At 38.3% G+C, this 18,244-nt stretch overlaps 1 protein-coding gene across 1 annotated transcript in view; it reads left to right on the top strand.

The window, feature by feature from the left end:
- The window catches only part of Mical3 (microtubule associated monooxygenase, calponin and LIM domain containing 3), a 264,490-nt gene that overhangs the window by 28,617 nt on the left and 217,629 nt on the right, over positions 1–18,244 (top strand). The window contains exon 2 of the mRNA XM_048787731.1: positions 14,482–14,863. The gene's annotated coding sequence lies outside the window, so the exon portion shown is untranslated. The remainder of the gene's footprint in view (positions 1–14,481; positions 14,864–18,244) is intronic.

The raw sequence follows: 18,244 nt of genomic DNA, 5'->3' as shown, positions 1-18,244 counted from the left end.
CAGTACAGTAAATGCCTAGTGAGTCAATCAGATGAGGACTGCAGAGCAAGGGGGAACAAGGGGAGTGGAAAATGGCCATCCTGGAAACTTTGGGGTGGGGACAGGGAACACTGAATATTTTTCCTAAGCCAAAGAAAACACTGGATCTGGAGGAAGACTGAAGATTTGCATGGGGGGAGAGGACTGCAGATTTGTAGGAAGCCTACATCTTCCACATATGACAACATGCTTCTGACTTTCAGTGTCCTGAAAAGAAAGTCCAAATATATATGTATATATACATACATATCCATATATATACACACACATACATATACATACATATATATACATACACACACATATATGTTTTTCTATGGACACACATATATGCTTTTACATATGTATTTGTGTAACAAATCTCTGCATTATATATCATTTAATGTATTATGCATATATTATATATTATGAGAGTGATAAAATTGGTGCACACACAGGGGATTGTACATCTGCCAAGGTTGGTATAGATCTGGGGGTATGTAAATGCATCAGAGCAGCAAGGTGGGCTAGAGGGAAAAACTGAGCTTAGCTTTGTCCCAAGTGCTCCTTCACTCTGGGCAGGAAGAGAGGTGAGCAAAGTAATCACACTTGCTGACAGGCTTCCAACTGCCTCATGACATCAGCTGTAATCATGATACTCCCCAGCCTTCTTCACAGCCCCACCATCCTGCTGGTGAAGAAGATGATCCACTTTAACTTCCAAATGATTGATGAAGCTAAAAAGGTCTCTGACCCCCAAGGAGGGAGCTGGGATGGGGAGCCTCACATGGCTCAGCAGTGGAGAGGTGAGGGCTACTGAGGTAGCTGCGCCACAGGCAGTCCAGGCTTCTGGCTACCCAGTGCCTTTAACTCTCCCTCTTCAAAGCCTCTTCTTTCAGTAGGAGACCTTTGATTCAATAGGCTTTGGACTCAGAGCCATGATTCTTGCTCATGTTCATTCAAGATCATATTGTTTCTCTCCTACTCAAATTCTCTGCTTCAGCCAAATTGGCCTGTTCATGGTCTCCTGAATATAGCTGGAGATTTTCTGCCCCTGATCTGGAAAGCACCTCCCCACTACCACCCCTATTCCGAACACAACAGCATCCACTTTCTTTCAGGAAGCCTTCAATGACTGCCCAGCCATGAGCAAACTCTCCCTCTTCACAGCACTCCTGGTTCTTGTGCATGTGACTCATCCTCCACTGGCTGTGCAGCCCACATTTAAAATTTGCTCCTTCCATGTGCCTGCCTCTCACCTCCAAATCAGATTACAAACTTAGCTTTCCGATCAAATACCCTGGTTTGCCCAATCAGAGGCCCTACTCTCACCATCTTCTCAGGCTTTGTAAGTGTCCATAGAGTCTGTTTCAACCCATCACCCCAGTTTCTGTTACAATGCCTTTCAAACATTGCACAGGCATAATAAAAATGATCAAATAAAACACCCTGATAACCACACGTGGTCCACGATTAAGTCATAACCCCTAACTTAAACTAATAAATAATCACCTGTCTTCTATCAGGAAGAATATAAGTTATCATTTCTTAATTCAAAGCATTAAGCCTTCTTGATTATCCTCCCTGGAAAATCATTTACAGAGTTCATTTTTAATTTTTTGTTTGCTTTTCCACAAAGACACCTCCAGGAATGGGTAAATATTAATTTGGGACTGGAGGCCCTGGGTTCTGTACTTAGATATCCATTATGTTGAATTCCCAGGATTGTCTGGCCAGACTGGGAATGATCTGAATGGTCTGCCCTGTTCTCTTCTGAGTCTCCTAATTATTTTTTCCTTAAATATCTCTCTCAGAGGTTGCTTGGGTAACAATGGCATGCTTACTTCCAGAACTCTTGTCCCAGTCACAGCAGATAACATTCACAAGGGATGAAGTTTCTGATACCAAAAATACAGGCTTTCCTCACAGTGAACCAAGGTTACCTGCTTAGGAATCTGAACATGAAATCCTGGGGGGTATTGAAACATATATATGTCCCAAGTCTGCCAGCAGATATAGCTTTGCGTTTGGATAGTGACACTAAAGGCTGTAGAGTATAGAGGCAGGAATCCTCCTTCAGGGAACTCCCATTTGCTCTAGCCAGTCAAGGACAAAGGTAGAGTCAACTCAGGAATTCTGAGCAAAGCAGAATAGGAAGTCCTACCCTGTAGGGACACCTTGTCCAAGGACAGTGTCTGTTTTATCTTAGTTTCAAATCTTTCTTAAGACCTTCTGCTTCACACTCACTCTACTGCCTGATGGCCAGCTCTGCCTAAGATTGTCCTACTATGGTGACCAGATTGATCTCCTCTAACCAGCCCTGACTCCTGCCTAATTCTATTCTCTTAATATGATGAGTACACAGGTACTTGCCAATCATAGACTCTTTCCTGCTTGCATGGAATGGAACATGGGATAGAGGGTGAGGGAAAAAAAATGAAGCTATTATACTATTTTTTATTTTAATATGTCATTATACTATTTATAAACTGTTCTGGTAAAAAAATAGTAGAGGAATAAACTGATGAAATTATCATTATTTGGCTGAAATTAATAGGAATTTCTAATAATCTTTTATATTTTCATAGCACTATTATGGTTTACAAGTTATTTTCTTTCTTTTTTTGTTTTCTTCTTCTTCTCTTTTTCCTTCTTCTTCTTTTCCTGTGCTTGTAGAGATGGAACCCAGGGCCTCACACACAATACATAAGCTCTCCACCACTAAGCTAGTTACACCCCAAGAATTATCATTTTATACTTTTTAGAATTATTTCATAATTTGAAGAATTATCATTCAATCCTCATGTGTTCTTGTAAAATGCAGAAAATAACTATTTTGGTTCCATTTGACAGATAAGGAAGTGCATGCTTTAGAGAAGTCCATTAATTTTCTCAAAGTCATGCAGTTAATAAATGCATTGAGTACAATTGGCACTCAAACTTAGGCCTCCTTAGGACATTTTTTAGATATCCTTGGTATTAATTTATCCTCACTATTCCTGCTACCTTTAACAGGGTCAGACTGGGAATGAAAGATCTGAGCTCTCTGCATAATCCCTTAAATCAGGCCTTCATCTGGTTTCTGCCCTGGTAGATTTGACTAAGACTATGGAAGAGTACTGGCCATTTCTAGGCATGTAGGCTCTTTGTGCCCAGGTAGAGAAGAGTATTGACTTGTTTGGTTATTTCCTCAAGCCAAGGAACCTCTCCCAACTCTTCAGCCCCACAGGGTCTCCTACAATAGAAAACATTCATTGCTCTGAGGATTTATTTAACTTCAGACATGTTTGGTGTCAGTAACTGGGTTGGTTAGAATGAAGGAAAGGGCTTGATCCTGGCTGTGTGGGAAGCAGCATAAAGGAGGGTAAAGTTCCCAAGGCACACCCTCTACTTCTTTCTACCCTTGGGCTTAGCCAGGTCTCACAGGAGTAGAAGCAGGAGTTCCAGGCACAGACCTGCCCCCCTTTCACTCTGGCCTTGGCAAAGTCCTAGGTAGGACTTGGTTCCCTCTCTCTCTACCTGATGTGAGGTATCTTCATCAGAAAGCTCCTATTAGGCATCTATCTACAGGTCATAGATGAAGAGTGATTTATGCAACATCATGCCCTCTAGCATTAGCCCAGGCCTCCTGGTTTTGCAATACCATGGGGGAAGTTATAATGATCCCAGGGGTGGGAGGAGGGGAGAATAAAGAGTAGAGGTGAGGTGACGAGAGACAGATGATAGATCCTCAGAGCTAAATATGTTAAAATTCACATTGATTTAAAGTAAACATACCCTTTGGCATTTTAAGGACAATGAAAACAGGATGGGAATCAAAAGGAGAAAATGCTAAGAGGCACTAAAACAGTTTCTAACCACTGCAAACCGGTGTGAGTCACTCACAGGAACCCCATCATGTGTCTTTCATTCCAAACCCCTGAGCCAAGCAGACCTGGTAGCAAATTGGACAGTGACCACACCCAGAAAACTGGGCTGTGAAAGGGAAATACAGCAGGACAAGTTCTCAGCTGGTTTCCAAAGAACAGAGGGAGTGATGGAAAGAGGTGGGGCAGAGGAAACCTGGTACCACCTGGTGTTTCGCTACTGAGAAGGCAGGACTCATTTTTGGACTTTAGTCCCTTGATAATTTGATTAAATACAGATTGTAAATGGTTAGGAGCACAAAATCTAGAATTGGGAGAATAAAATGAGTAAATGCAGATATCACCTAGAATAGTGCTTATGTCCTAAGTAAGTGAAATATAATGTTCATTGTTACTACTGAAGTGCTACAGAAGAAAGCAAGCCAGTATCCTAAAGTAGCAATAATGTGTAACACAAATGCATTTAAGACAGAAACCTGTTTTGAAAGCATGAAAAGATGTCAATGGATGCAGTTATGGAAATATAGATCTTATTATGGGAGTTGAAGCTACCTCAGGGGAGCAATAAATTATAGTTAAGAATTGTGAATTAGGGATGGGTTGAGGCTCAGATTAGGTAGAACACTCACCTACCATGCATGAGGCACTGGGTTTGATCCTCAGCACCACATAAAAATAAAATAAAGATATTGTATCTACCTATAACTAAAAAAAATAAATTAAAAAAGAGAAAGAACTGTGAATTATAGCCTGAATCCTTCTATCAGAGCCCATGGGGGGGAAATTCTTTTTCCATATTTAAGAAAGTCAATCAAGCTGGACGTGGTATACATACCTGTAATCCCAGAAACTCTGGAGGCTGAGACAAGATTACAAGGTGAAAGCCAGCCTCAGCAATTTAGCAGAACACTCAGCAACTTAGTGAGACCCTGTCTCAAAATGAAAAAATTAAAAAAGGGGCTGGGGATGTAGTTCAGTGGTAAAAGTGTCCATGGGTTAAATACCTAGTACAAAAAAAAAAAAAGAAGAAGAAGAAGAAGAAGAAGAAGAAGTCAAATAAACTACTAGGCTAGCTTTACAGAAGAAACTTAACAAAGAAATCCTATACACAAAATATATTTAAAACAAACAACAGTTAGCTTGGGACAGAATAAATCTTATTAAAAGAGCAATTAAGCAAATGAGAATTAGGAGTGAATTAAATAATAGAATAAATCAAAATGTTAAGGAATAATAAACACCTCTCTATAATAACACTGAATGTAAATGTTCTAAACTTTTAAATTTACAGAGTAGCAGATTGGATTAACAAAAAACAAGACCCAACTATATGCTACCTTTAAGAGACACAACTTTCAGGCAAAGACATCCATAGACTTAAAGTAAAAGTGTAGAAAATGATATTTCATGCAAATGGAACACAAAATAAAGCAAGAGTAGCTACTCTCACATGCAACAAAGCAGATTTACATTAGCCAAAATTAATCAGAAGAGACAAAAAAGTATGAATACTGATAAAGGGAAAAATCAAACAAGAAGATACAATGATAGTAAATATTTATGCCCCAGACATCAGTACACCTAACTACATAAATAAAAAAATATTCAAAAGTACAGGTCTTACTATGAGACCCTGTCTCAAAATAAAAAAATAAAAGAGCTGGGCATGTGAATCAGTGGTAAAGTTACCCTAGGATCAATCCCCGGTACAAAACAAAAACAAAAACAAAACAACCCAGGAGAGAGAGAGAGAGAGAGAGAGAGAATACTGAAGCTATATAAACACATGGAGATTAAACAATACACTTTTAAATTATGAATGGGTCATAGAAGAAATCTGGAGAGAAATTTTTCAATTCTTAGATCAAACAAGAGTAACAATACAGCAGATGTTACACATCAGAATCTCTGCGACACTGTGAAGGTCGTTCTTTGTTTTCCCCACTTTTTTATTGGTGCATTATAGTTGTATATAATGATGGAATTTACTGTTACATATTCATACCTACACAATATAACAATATAATTTGGCCAACATCAGTCCCCAGTGCTTCCCCTCATCTCTCCGTACCTCCCACTCTTTGGTCCCTTTCCTCTACTAAGCTCCCTTTGATTTTCATGAGATCCTCCCCATCTTTCTTTTCCGTTTTCCTCTCTAGCTCTGCATATGTGAGAAAACATAAGACTCTTGACCTTCTGAGTTTGATTTATTTTGCTTAACATAATGGTCTCTAGTTCCATGCATTTTCCTGCAAATGACAGTTTATAGTGAATAAAAATCCATTGTGTATATACACCACAATTTCTTGATCCATTCATCTGTTGATGGACATCTAGACTGGTTCCATAGTTTAGCTATTGTGAATTGTGCTGCTATAAACATGAGTATGCATGTATCACTGTATAGTATAATGACTTTTAATTCTCTAGGATAAATACTGAGGAGTGGTATAGCTGGGTCATTTGTTGATTCCATGCCTAGTCTTTTGAGAAATCTCCATACTGACTTCCATAGTGGTTGTACTAATTTACAATCCCACCAAAAGCATAAAAGTGTTTCTTTTGCTCTACATCCTCTACACTTATTATTATTTGTATTCTTGATGACTGCCATTCTAACTGAGGTGAGATGAATTTCAATGTAGTTTTGATTTGTGTTTCCCTGATTGCTAATGATGTTGAACACTTTTTTATATATTTGTTGGCCATATGTATTTCTTCTTTTGAGAAGTGTTTGTTTCATTCATTTGCCTATTTATTAATTGGGTTATTTGATTTTTTGGTATAAAGTTTTTTTGAGTTTTTTAAAATATATTTTAGATATTAATACTTTGCCAGAAGAGTAGCTAGCAAAGATTTTCTCCCGTTCTGTAGGTTCACTCTTCACATTGTTTCCTTTGTTTGAAGGTGGTTCTAAAAGGAAAAGTTTATAGCTATGAGTGCCTACATTTTTAAAAAACATAAATATCCAAAATAAACAACCTAATGACGCATCTCAAGATCTGAAAAAAACAAGAACAAACCAATTCCTAAATCAGTCAAAGGAAGGAAATAATTAAGGTCAGAGTCAAAATTAATAAAACAGAGAATAAAAAAATTTCAAAGATCAATATTATGAAAAGTTGGTTCTTTAAAAAGATAAATAAGATTGATAAACCCTTAGCCAAACTAACTAAAAGAAAGAGAGAAGACCCAAATTAGTAAAATCAGAGATGAAAAAGGACATATCACCAGATATCACTGAAATCCAGAGGATCATTAGGGACTATTATGAAAACATATACTCCAATAAATTGGAAAATCTAGAAGAAATGGATAAATTTCTAGACACTTATGATGCCAAAATTGAAACAAAAAAATTTAAACAATCCAATAGCAATAATAATAATAATAATAATAATAATAAAGCAATAATAATAATAATAATAATAATACTTTTCAACAAAGAAAATCCCAGGACTAGAAGTATTCTCAGATAAATTCTGCTAGACCCTTAAATAAGAACTAATGCCAATGGTCCTTAATGTCACCCTTAAATCAGAAAAGGACACATCAAAGAAAGAACACTACAATATCCAAAGCAATTAGGAAAGATAATGAAATAAAAGGGACACAAAGAGGAAAAGAAGACAAATTATCACTATTTGCCAATGATATGATTCTATATTTAGAAGATCCAAAAAGCTCTACTAGAAGACTTCTAGAGCAAATAAACAAATTCAGCAAAGTAGCAGATTATAAAATCAACATATAAAAATCAATAGCTTTTCTATACAACAATGATAAATACTTTGAAAAAGAAATCAGGAAAATAATTCAGTTCACAATAACGGCAAAAAAGAAATTATTCTAATGAAGGAGGTGAAAGACCTCTTCAAATGAAAATTGTAGAACATTGAAGAAATAGAAAACACAAGAGACGGATAAATCTCCCATTTTCATGGATAGCCAGAATCAATATCGTTAAAATGGCCACACAACTAAAAATCATCTGCAGATTCATTGCAATACCCATCAGAATACTAGAAAAAAAAAAACAGTCACTAAGCTAGGAAAAACAGTCCTAAAATTCATATGGAGGTATAAAAGACCCAGGATAGCCAAAGCAATTCTAAGCATGCATGAGACCCTGGGTTCAATCCCTAGCAGTGTGGAAGGAAGGAGAGCAGTCAGGGAGACAGAGAGAGGGGAAGGAAGGAAGAAAGCAAGCAAGCAATTAATTTAGTTCCTGGATTAACTGTTCCCCCCAAAATCCTTCTGGATTCAATTTTTCATTGAAATTTTTATTTTTTGCTTTTTTAAAATACATATTCTAATATAATAAACCATTCTGAATTATTTTGGGATAAAGAAGGTTAAAAGCACTACTGGAGAGAAATAAGCATACAAGAAAAATAACCCGTAGAGACTCATAGAATCATGAGTTAAAGGGAACTTAGAAGTCATAGAGTTAACGTATATTCCAAAGGAGCTATCCTGATTCACAGACCCCAACATTTCCCTGGACACCCTTCCAGAACATTCTCTTGTGAGTCAGCAGAGTTGAAATTCTTAGACTAATCAGAAATCCTGAAATCCCTCTCCCATTGACTCTTTCCTAAGGATCCTACCTCTGTTCTATAAAGTAGAACAGCCACATTCCTGTTCTTTACTTGACAGACCTTCAGATATTTGAAGTTGCTAAAAAATTGTGGTCTTCAGAAATTTCTAAGCTAACCATACCAACTGCTATGGCCCTCTATCCTGCTCTGTGGTATAAAGGACCCTCACTGTTCTCTGATGAATGTATTCCAGCTTATCAAGGTCTCTCATGGAATCTTGTACCACATGTAGTGGTACAAATATGACCTGTCTAGTACCAAGGTTCCTAGGCCAGTCACTCTCTGTGACATTGGGTCACTCTCTATGAATTTAGCCTCTGAGGTTGCATTCCATTATTTTAGTAGCAGGGCTTTTATGGAACCCATGGTTGCCATCTTTTGTTTCATGTGCACTTTAGCCAATCAAGCCTACACTTAGACTTTCAACCAACAGTGCAGGCCATTATATTTGTTCATGTTAAATCTCAACTTATTGGTTTTAGCCTACTATTCCAAGCCTACCATTCTAAGCCAACAATTTTTAATGTTTATCTTGTCAACTATAGAGTAAAAATAAAATTTAAGGAGCTGGGATTGTGGCTCAGCGGTAGAGCACTTGCCTAGCACTGGTAGGACCCGGGTGTGATCCTCAGCACCACATAAAAATAAAGGCATTGTGTTATGTCCATCTACACCTAAAAAATAAATATTAAAAAAATAAAATAAAATTTAACCATTTCTAATTGCTATTTTTCCTGGTTTTCTGTCATCCACCAATTCAATCTGCCTGACTTCAGACTTTGAGGTCACTAATGACCTCAAATGCAGTGTGACCTTAAACTAGTCATTTTATTTAATTTCCTCATCTAAAAAAACAAGGAGCAGGGAATGATCTCCTAGGTCCCAAGTAATTTCAGTGCAGTTGACCCTGTATATCATAGGTTCCAAATCCAAGGATTCAATCAACTGGATCTTGAAAATATTTGGGGAAAATATTTTTAGGGGAGAAAATATTATGTCTGTAGTGAACATGTACAGATTTTTTTCCTTGTCCTTATTCCCTAAATAGTATAACAACTATTTACATGTCGTTTATATTGTATTAGGTATTATAAATAGGCTAGAGATGATTTAAAGTATACAGGAGGAGCTGGGTGTGTTGGCAAATGCCTATACTCTCAGACTCAGGAAGCTGAGGCAGGAGGATCAGAAGTTCAAGGTCAACCTCATCAATTTAGCAAGACCCTCAGCAATTTAGTGAGACCCTGTTTCAAAAGAAAAAAACTTTTGGCACCAGGGATTGAATCCAGAGGGGCTTCACCACAGAGCCACTGAGCCACATCCTCAGTCCTTTTTTATATTTCATTTAGTTGCTTAGGGTCTCCCTAAGTTGCTGAGGCTGGCTTTGAACTTTTGACCCTCCTGCCTCAGTCTCCTGAGCCACTAGGATTATAGGCATATGCCACCTGTGTTTCAAAAAAATTTTTTTAAATGAAAAGAACTGGGGCCGTAGCCCTGGGTTCAGTCCTCAATATCTTTCTGTCTGTCTGTCTGTCTGTCTCTCACGAAAGAAAGAAAGAAAGAAAGAAAGAAAGAAAGAAAGAAAGAAAGAAAGAAAGAAAATGTTCTGTGTTCAAATATATGTATTTCAACTTTAAACCTCAGGCATTCTCTTAAAGAAATTAAACTCCAAAAACAACACAGTAAGTACTTTCACTCATAATTAGACATTCAACTTTTGCTTTAGTCTGTGGAAGAGTAAAACTGCAGAAATTTATAGGTAGTTTGTCAATTCAATTGCAATAAATTTAGTTCCTAGAGTCCACAGTTATCTAAACTACTTAGTGAGATATTCTCTTTAATGAAAACTGCTAAATATTGTTGTTAATATTCATAAATGCAGTCACTAATGATTTATGAAAGATTTATTACCAAGATGTATTTCCTTCTACTAATTTTGCAACAGCCTTTAGCGCTTTTGTCAAGAGCAAAACTGTTTTGGCCTGATGAAGCTACATTTTTAAAAAGTCAAAAGGAATAGATCCTGTTTTCTCCTTGTCACACTTTAACATTATCAGTGAGGAACTAACAAATGCTTAATGATATTCTAGGGTTGATGTTGCATGCATCCACCTCCACCCTCCCCTGTATGTCCTCACTCCTTTGCCATCTTCTCCCAGGAAGAAGGAAGCCAGCATGAGTTGCATTTACCTTAGCAGCCAGTCAGTGATGTCACACAGTCTAACCTTCATCCTTGGTGATTTTCCCCTGTGGCCACTCCCCACATCCCTGTCATCCAAGCCCAACCCTCTGTGACAACTTGATCATCTTATCAATGGTAAATGCTGAAATAAAAATGTGAAGGGCTGGGGGTGTAGCTCAGTGGTAGAGTGGCATGCTTAGAATATGGGAGGCCCTGGATTCCCCCTAAAAGAAATTGAAGATAAAAGGGAGATTAAGGATAGCTTTTCAATAATAGGGATGGGGCTAAGGTCATCACCAGAGTCATTATCAAATGAACTACAACTTCCAGCATCCCTGACTTACTATGGGACTTTGGAAAGCTTACCACTTCTGTCTCAAATTTTTCCTCCCTAAAGCCTAGTATTCTGCTATTTCTTACCAATAGAAGATTTTAAAATAATAAAGGTGATACTAAGTTTTTCTGAATAAAACGATAACACGAACCTACAAAGATCTAATCCTAATGTCTCAAAGAATTTGTGAATAAAGAATTTAAATGACAAATGCCAGGTGAGGGTATATTGGATATGGGGAGTATGTGACTGAAGAGGGATTGTGCATTTTGGGGGGAGTATGCAGTGAGTCAAAAAATCCCCATAAGAGAGGAGAACTGGAAAGCCTGAAAAAATGTTCATACTCAATATTCCACTTCTAGGACTCAATTGTAAGGAAATATTCAAAAACATGGGTGAGATTTATGGAGAAAAAATTATATTGCCATTATTTGCATCAATAAAAAATTAGAAATAACTCAAATATTTAATAAAAAATAAATTAAGATACATTCATATCATGAAATATTCTATCACATTTAAAATAACATTTTTGCCAGGTGTGGTAGCACACGCCTGTAATCTCAGTGGTTCGGGAGACTGACACAAGAGGATTTAAGTTCAAAGCCAGCCTCAGCAATTTATTGAGTTAACAGCACTGATACTATCAGTTGCACACCTCACATTAATGGCTATGGAAATGAGGGACACAGTAATCGAGGTAGATGATGGTATGACTAAGGAAACAGTAAGGTCAATCAAGAGCCCCTCTTTCCCTGAGTCACAGTCAAGAGTCATCTGTCTTCTGAGAGTGCTGGTTGGGGTTGATATGCTTTTGACCACACAATTTATATGGATACAATACTGAGACTGATAATCCTAGGGGGGAAAATCATCTACGAGGCTTCATTCCACTCCGATTATAATGCTATGGTTATAATAAGCCAATGCCAATTGGAATTTGTTCACACCCATCATTTCTTTCATCTAATTTATTTTAGTGCTTGCTGAATACATTCAAGTTCCGTGCCCATGACAATGCAGAGGGGTTGTTCAGAAGTGTGAAAGAGAACTAACAGAATGTATCCAGAAGCAGGACACATTCTCAAAGTGGGGAGAGGGCTATACGAACTGAGCCTTTGATAGGTCTCTTACAATTGCTACCTTCCCCTATAGAACCATGCACTAATCTTCGGGGTCATTGTCACCCTCATCCATTGCCTATCAAAATCCCAAAAGATATGATCCTGAGTGCCATAATCCTGAATGTGGAAATCCAAAAATATCAAAGTCTCAAATGAAAGATTATAATTCCAAATGTTAAAATCTAGAGAGCAAAATGCACCCCCAACACAATTTCCATGGAAATAAAAAGAGGCTATATGAGAAGCTATATGAGAAAACCAAATTCTGAGAAGTGAATCAATGCATTCTTTGTTGTACACAGGATAATTGCCAAATTATTCAATTATGTACTAATTCTGCCCTTTCACACATAGCACATGCTTGCCTTCAAAAAACACCATTTGCCTGGGATGTAAGTCAGTGGTAGAGTGCTTGCCTAGCATGTGCAAGGCTCTGGGTTCAAGAACCAGCACCAAAACAAAACAAAACAAAACAAAAATGCCTTTTGTCAGAATAAAAAGTAATTTGACAAGCTCAGCAACACTTTGAACTAAAGACACTTTCTGATACAGAAGTTCCTCCAGTGGACAAACCACATTAAATGGTGAACTATTCTTGGTTAGGGATTTGACTTTCAAATTGAATCATAGAAGAATTTTAAAAAGAACCACGCCACATAAAAAATGGATATGAATTTATTCTCCAAGAAGAGCCATGTCCCAAAAGAAAAAAGTAACTATTTATTACAATATTCACAATTCATCAAAATATTGCTGATGATCATGAAAGTTGGCCAACTCTTATGTACTACCTCCACACAACTGTGCATAATTTATCCCTGTAATATACTTCTTCACATGTCTAATTTTCTTTTTAGCTTTTTTCTTCTTTTTTACCCAGAATTTTTAATTGTCAACGTTATTTTTTATAATCTTCTATGCTAGGTATTTTATCTTTGCATAATTTCCAATACTGGAAGTATAAATTAAGTAAAGATATTTAGAGTTCCAATTTTTTAAAAAATATTTATTGGGAGGGGCTGGGATTGTGGCTTAGTGGTAGAGTGCTCGCCTAGTATGCATGAGGCACTGGGTTCGATCCTCAGCACCACATAAATATAAAATAAAGATGTTATGTCCATCTAAAACTAAAAAACAAATATTAAATAAATATTTTTTTAAAAAATATTTATTTTTTAGTTGTAGTTAGACACAGTACCTTTATTTTATTTTATTTTTTATTTTTATGTGGTGCTGAGGAGTGAACTCAGAGCTTTACTGCTGGGCCACAACCCCAGCCCTTAGAGTGCCAATATTTTATGCACTTTTTGCAAAACTGACTCTGAGAAATCCATCATTCTAATGTTGACTTTGTTTGTAAGCATTGTGCATGTACATGAAGACATTGAAACTTCCTCAGTAAGTGAAGAGATGTCCTTTTTGTATATCTGCATTTGTGAAAGATGAAAGTTCTCAAGATCCTAGCTATATGAGTGACTGTATATGTAGTAGGGACCCACTGTGTTTTTGGTTAATGTTTCCATAAGACTTATGCTGTATTTCTGATTTCTGCAGTTAAAAATCTGAGTACACACAATTACCAGCCATAGTGATGTGCATTTATATATTTCACTTTTTTACCTATTTATCTATGAATACAGCTTGTCTACTCATAACAGGTGGCTGTCCTGAGTATACCTGAGTGTTTATGCTTGCAAAAACATGTAAGTTTTAAAGAATTTTTAAAATTTGTCCGCAGAATTATATTATTGAGATGCTGATCTTTGGGGATTTTAGACTTTAGAGATTTTAGGTCATTTCAGGATTATGGTAATTGGGATTGTGTCTTGGAATTATAGCCCAAACCCACCACCATCCAAATAGCAAAAGGAATAATAGCAACTTAATTTTATAGAGTTTTTAATCTTTCATACTGTTGAAATTTACCACAACTCAAGAGAGGTTAAGTGACTTGCTCAGCGTTCAACTCTTTGTTCCTTCTCTAGATCCCCAGATATCACTCTTCAGCTGACAGTACTGGGAGGTGTATTTTAAGGGTAAGCCTGGAGAACATCAGCTGTGTAAAGGAGAATTCTCTGCCGCATCAGAATTCTCTGCGGCAAGTAGCCTCAGGGTTGTGATGGAATTTCTAACCCTTAAAATACTCCTAAGTGTGTTGAAGTAGTGATTGGGATGGAGAAGAAAGAGAAAAAAGACGGAGGAGGAGGAATTATTTGGTTTCGGTTTGAGCCTCAAGAACGGACTTTCTGGGTGGTACTATCCAGAACTCCACTTCTCTTAGGTCCCTTGTAGCTCAACTGATGCCCAGGAGAGAGTCACCACTTATCTATTTCCTTCTTTCCACCGCCTTCCCCAGCCACCGCGGGAGCCGCGGGCGCCTGGTTACTATGGCAACCGCGACCAGCCCGCAGCCAGCTCTGCTGCCGCACCGACTTCTCCAACCTCAGCTGAGATGCCATGGTGAGAACCGACAGTGAGGCAGAAGCCAGCATCTCATTCCTTCTTCACTATTCTCACCATGAATTTCCGAACCCTGAGAGGACTGGGGGTAAGGGACAAGGAATGAAAAAGAGCCTCCCGATGCTAACCTCCTGTGGGATTCCAGCTGCCAGTGGAGCGTGCAACACTTAAGTTGTGTGCAGCCATTCCAGCGGCACCTGTGTTCTGAGGACCGACTGACCCTGGGAAGGCAGACACTCACTGCCGATGGAGAAGATGCTGCTTTGAAGCTCTCATTGGTATGTACCATCAAATTTTCCTCTGGCTGAGCAGATTTTCTAAATGACAAGGTTTTGTGTCTTGATTGATGGCTCTTTTTAAAAATCCCATCTTTTAACTGCTTATGGCTTTAAATTGCATTTGTCTTTCTTACATCTCTAGGTCTCCCTTTAAACGTTCTACTCTCTTAATCAGTGGGAGCTACACCCCCAGTATCCGTAATCTTCTTTATCACACCCCACCTGTGCAGATACCATGCATCACAAATACACACCCTAGAAATAGCAGAGAAGCAGCAGAGTTCAGTTTCCCAGCCACTATAATCCAATTTTATTTATGTTTCTGTCTGCAATCAAAGAAATAGAGACCTTAGGCAAAAAAAAAAAAAAAAAAGTGGTATGTCAGATGTCAGTGGAATGCCGTAAGATTCCTAGCAAAGCCTTGTCCTTTCTGGTGAGCTCAGTGAATCCATTAGCTCACCCAGAGGAAACAATTGTTACACAAGGAGGGACCTCTATTTCAGTCCAGTAGAGGGCGTCAGAGCTTGCCTACACAGCTCAGTAAACAGGCCCAAAGACGAAATAGGCGCACACGTACGCATGAACTCCCAGGCTGCAATGGACCCGCGAAAGTGCTGCTCTTCGGGATCTTTAAACAAAGGGATGGTTAAATTCATTCCCTGCTAGAAGCAATGGGACGGGCCAAATGACTTCTGGAGGGTTGTATTTGTTTTGGAATCAAATGATTATGATTAGGTATTTTCTGTATATCAAGTCCTTCCCTTGCCTTCGAACCTCTTGCTTTTCCTCCCCCACCCCAACCTTTCCTATTGGTCTATTGTTGTGATCAACTATTTAGAATTTTCATTATTGGAAAGGTGAAACCTAGTTAGAATGAAAGATAAACAAACTCAAGGCTGAACCAGTGCCCCCCCCCCACCTCCGCAGTACTATTCCATTGGTTCTTTCCCCTGACTGCTTATGGTGCTTCCCCCTTTAAAAAATACCAATGCTTAGGTCTCATTCTCCAGAGATTTTGATTTAATTGATCTGGGATGCAGATTAAACACTGTTGTTTTTGTTTATTGTTTTTTGTTTTTTAAGCTTCCAGATGACTCCAGTGAACAAAGATTGAAATCTACTGTTCTAGTCATCAGGATCTAGTTTTGCCAAGTGAATTTGATAATAGTTAAGCTTCTCTAATAGCTGCCGTTATAAGGCCGAGCATATAATTGTCATAAATGCCTAAAAGCTACAGGCAAAGAGACCTGGCAGGAACTTGGACTGCTCAAAGAAGCTGAGGAGGAAGGTGATGTTTCAGAGGAGGAAGGGAGGATCTCTCTCAGAATAGATTCCATCACTAAGTGAAATGTTCTGACCTATATTTCAGGGCAAGGAGAAAAGGAGATATGTACCTTTGCAAAACTGTAGAGTGAAAGCCTGGCCCCTTAGATTTATGGACTCCATGTTTATGTATTAATCAGCATCACATGTGTAAATCTCCCATCTACCCACTGCAAGGAGGATGGATATTTGGAAAGAAGAGGACAGGGATGCAGGGGTCACTCTAGTGAAGGAAAAAGCAACAAAAAGGTCATCTAGGAATTATAGTCTTATCTTTCTTTAGGTCTGATACCCTTCAAAATACCCTCAAACACCTCCTAAGTCTTTGGGGAAACCTAGAGATTTTCTTTTCCTGAAAATTGGAGCAGCAGGGTAAAATCCTCTCCACAAGTACTCTTGCAGACTGCAGGGCACATCTGTTCTTCTACCTCTATCTCACAAATATTCACAAATCATAAATGCTGAGAAGCAGGTGGGAGATAGAAATTATACAGCAAGTTTGCAACACCTAAGGGGCTCAAGGACATTTAGGTAAGGCCTTAGAACTCTGGGCCCAAGAAGCTACATTTTACTTATTTTATTTTATTTTTGTAAAATATATTTTTATTTGTAAGTGGACACAATACCTTTATTTATTTATTTATTTTTATGTATGCTGAGGATAGAACCCAGTACCTCATTTGAGCTAGGCAAGCGCTTTACCACTGAGCCACAACCCCAGCCCAAAAAGCTAAATTTTAAAGTATACTAGAATGTATGATCTACCAATCTGGTGCCAGAACTTCTCCAGTCAGCTTCCTAAGGCTCTTGCTTTCATTTTGGATAGACAGAGAAAAAGGGTAAGCATAAATGACAGTACTGAGTCTTCTGAAAACCTTGGCTAGTTTCAGTCATTTATCTTATAAGTTGGCAAGAGAGTTAAGTTACTGTGTAAAGAGCATATAACCCACTGGATTGGAACCACACAGCATTGTATGCCAGGGTCACTCAGGGAGGGACTGAAAGGTATCTCCCAACACAGAATGGCCACAGCTCTCCCACACTGATGTGCCAGATTACTTGTCTCTACTTTCCCTTAGTGACCTACCAAACCCTCTTCTTGTGCCTCCTTGCCAAGAAATCTCCAGTTATAACCACCTCCATCCTCCCTTTTACTCATTGTTTTTCAAGTTCTGTGGCACAGCCATAGAACATTACTTGGTTTCCTGCAGTCACCAAAACCTCCTGAAACAATACCTTCACTTTCTCTGCCTGAGCTTCCTCCAGGGTCTCCCCCAGGATTTCACTCTGTCAAGATGGCTAGGGGTATTCTATACCTGGCCAGCTCATAGCCTCTCTCACTAAATTAGTGCTGCTTCTGACCAGTTTTGCCTAGCCCACAGAAGCTTCTGCTACTTCCACCCCTAATACCCTTTCTTAAAGGTTACCTCAGAAAGGATTCACCTCACAAGGTAGTTGGGGCTAACCCTGTGAAGGCTACCAGCCCATTAGATGGCTAACCTAGCAACAGCAAAAACATGTCTCATTTCTCACTGTCCCTTTCCACCATAACCACCAATAACTATTCTCTGAAAACAGCAATTTACTTCACAGGTCACTGGAGAAAAATGTCCAGTTGATCTGACTTGATCCATGTCTATCAGTTCATCTTTGTAAACAATACCCAAACTCACATTGGAGATAGTAGGGAGTTTTTGATGCTTTAATAAAATGCTATTTTACACTTTTCAAACTGCAGATTGTGACATCATTGAGCCATGAAATCAAGTTGGTGGGTTGAGGCCAGCATTTTCCAAAGGAAAAAAGCTAATAGAACAGAAAATATCAGAGTACTTCCATGTAGCGAAGTGAAGTTTTATTTTCTAGAATTTGTGTTTCAGTTTTATGTATATGATGTTTGTGTGAAATGAGTCCTTACATAAATGTATTTCTTATTGTGAGTCATAGTCAAATTACTTTTAAATTCATTACCTTTCCGGGCTGTGGCTCAGAGGTGTGTGTGAGGCACTGGGTTCGATTCTAAACAGCACATATAAATAAATAAAATAAATGTCTATC

Source organism: Marmota marmota, unplaced genomic scaffold (genome assembly GCF_001458135.2).
Source record: "Marmota marmota marmota unplaced genomic scaffold, marMar, whole genome shotgun sequence".
Taxonomy (NCBI): domain Eukaryota; kingdom Metazoa; phylum Chordata; class Mammalia; order Rodentia; family Sciuridae; genus Marmota; species Marmota marmota.
The sequence above is the reverse complement of the archived record's forward strand: the minus strand, read 5'-3'. Positions and strand labels throughout refer to the sequence as shown.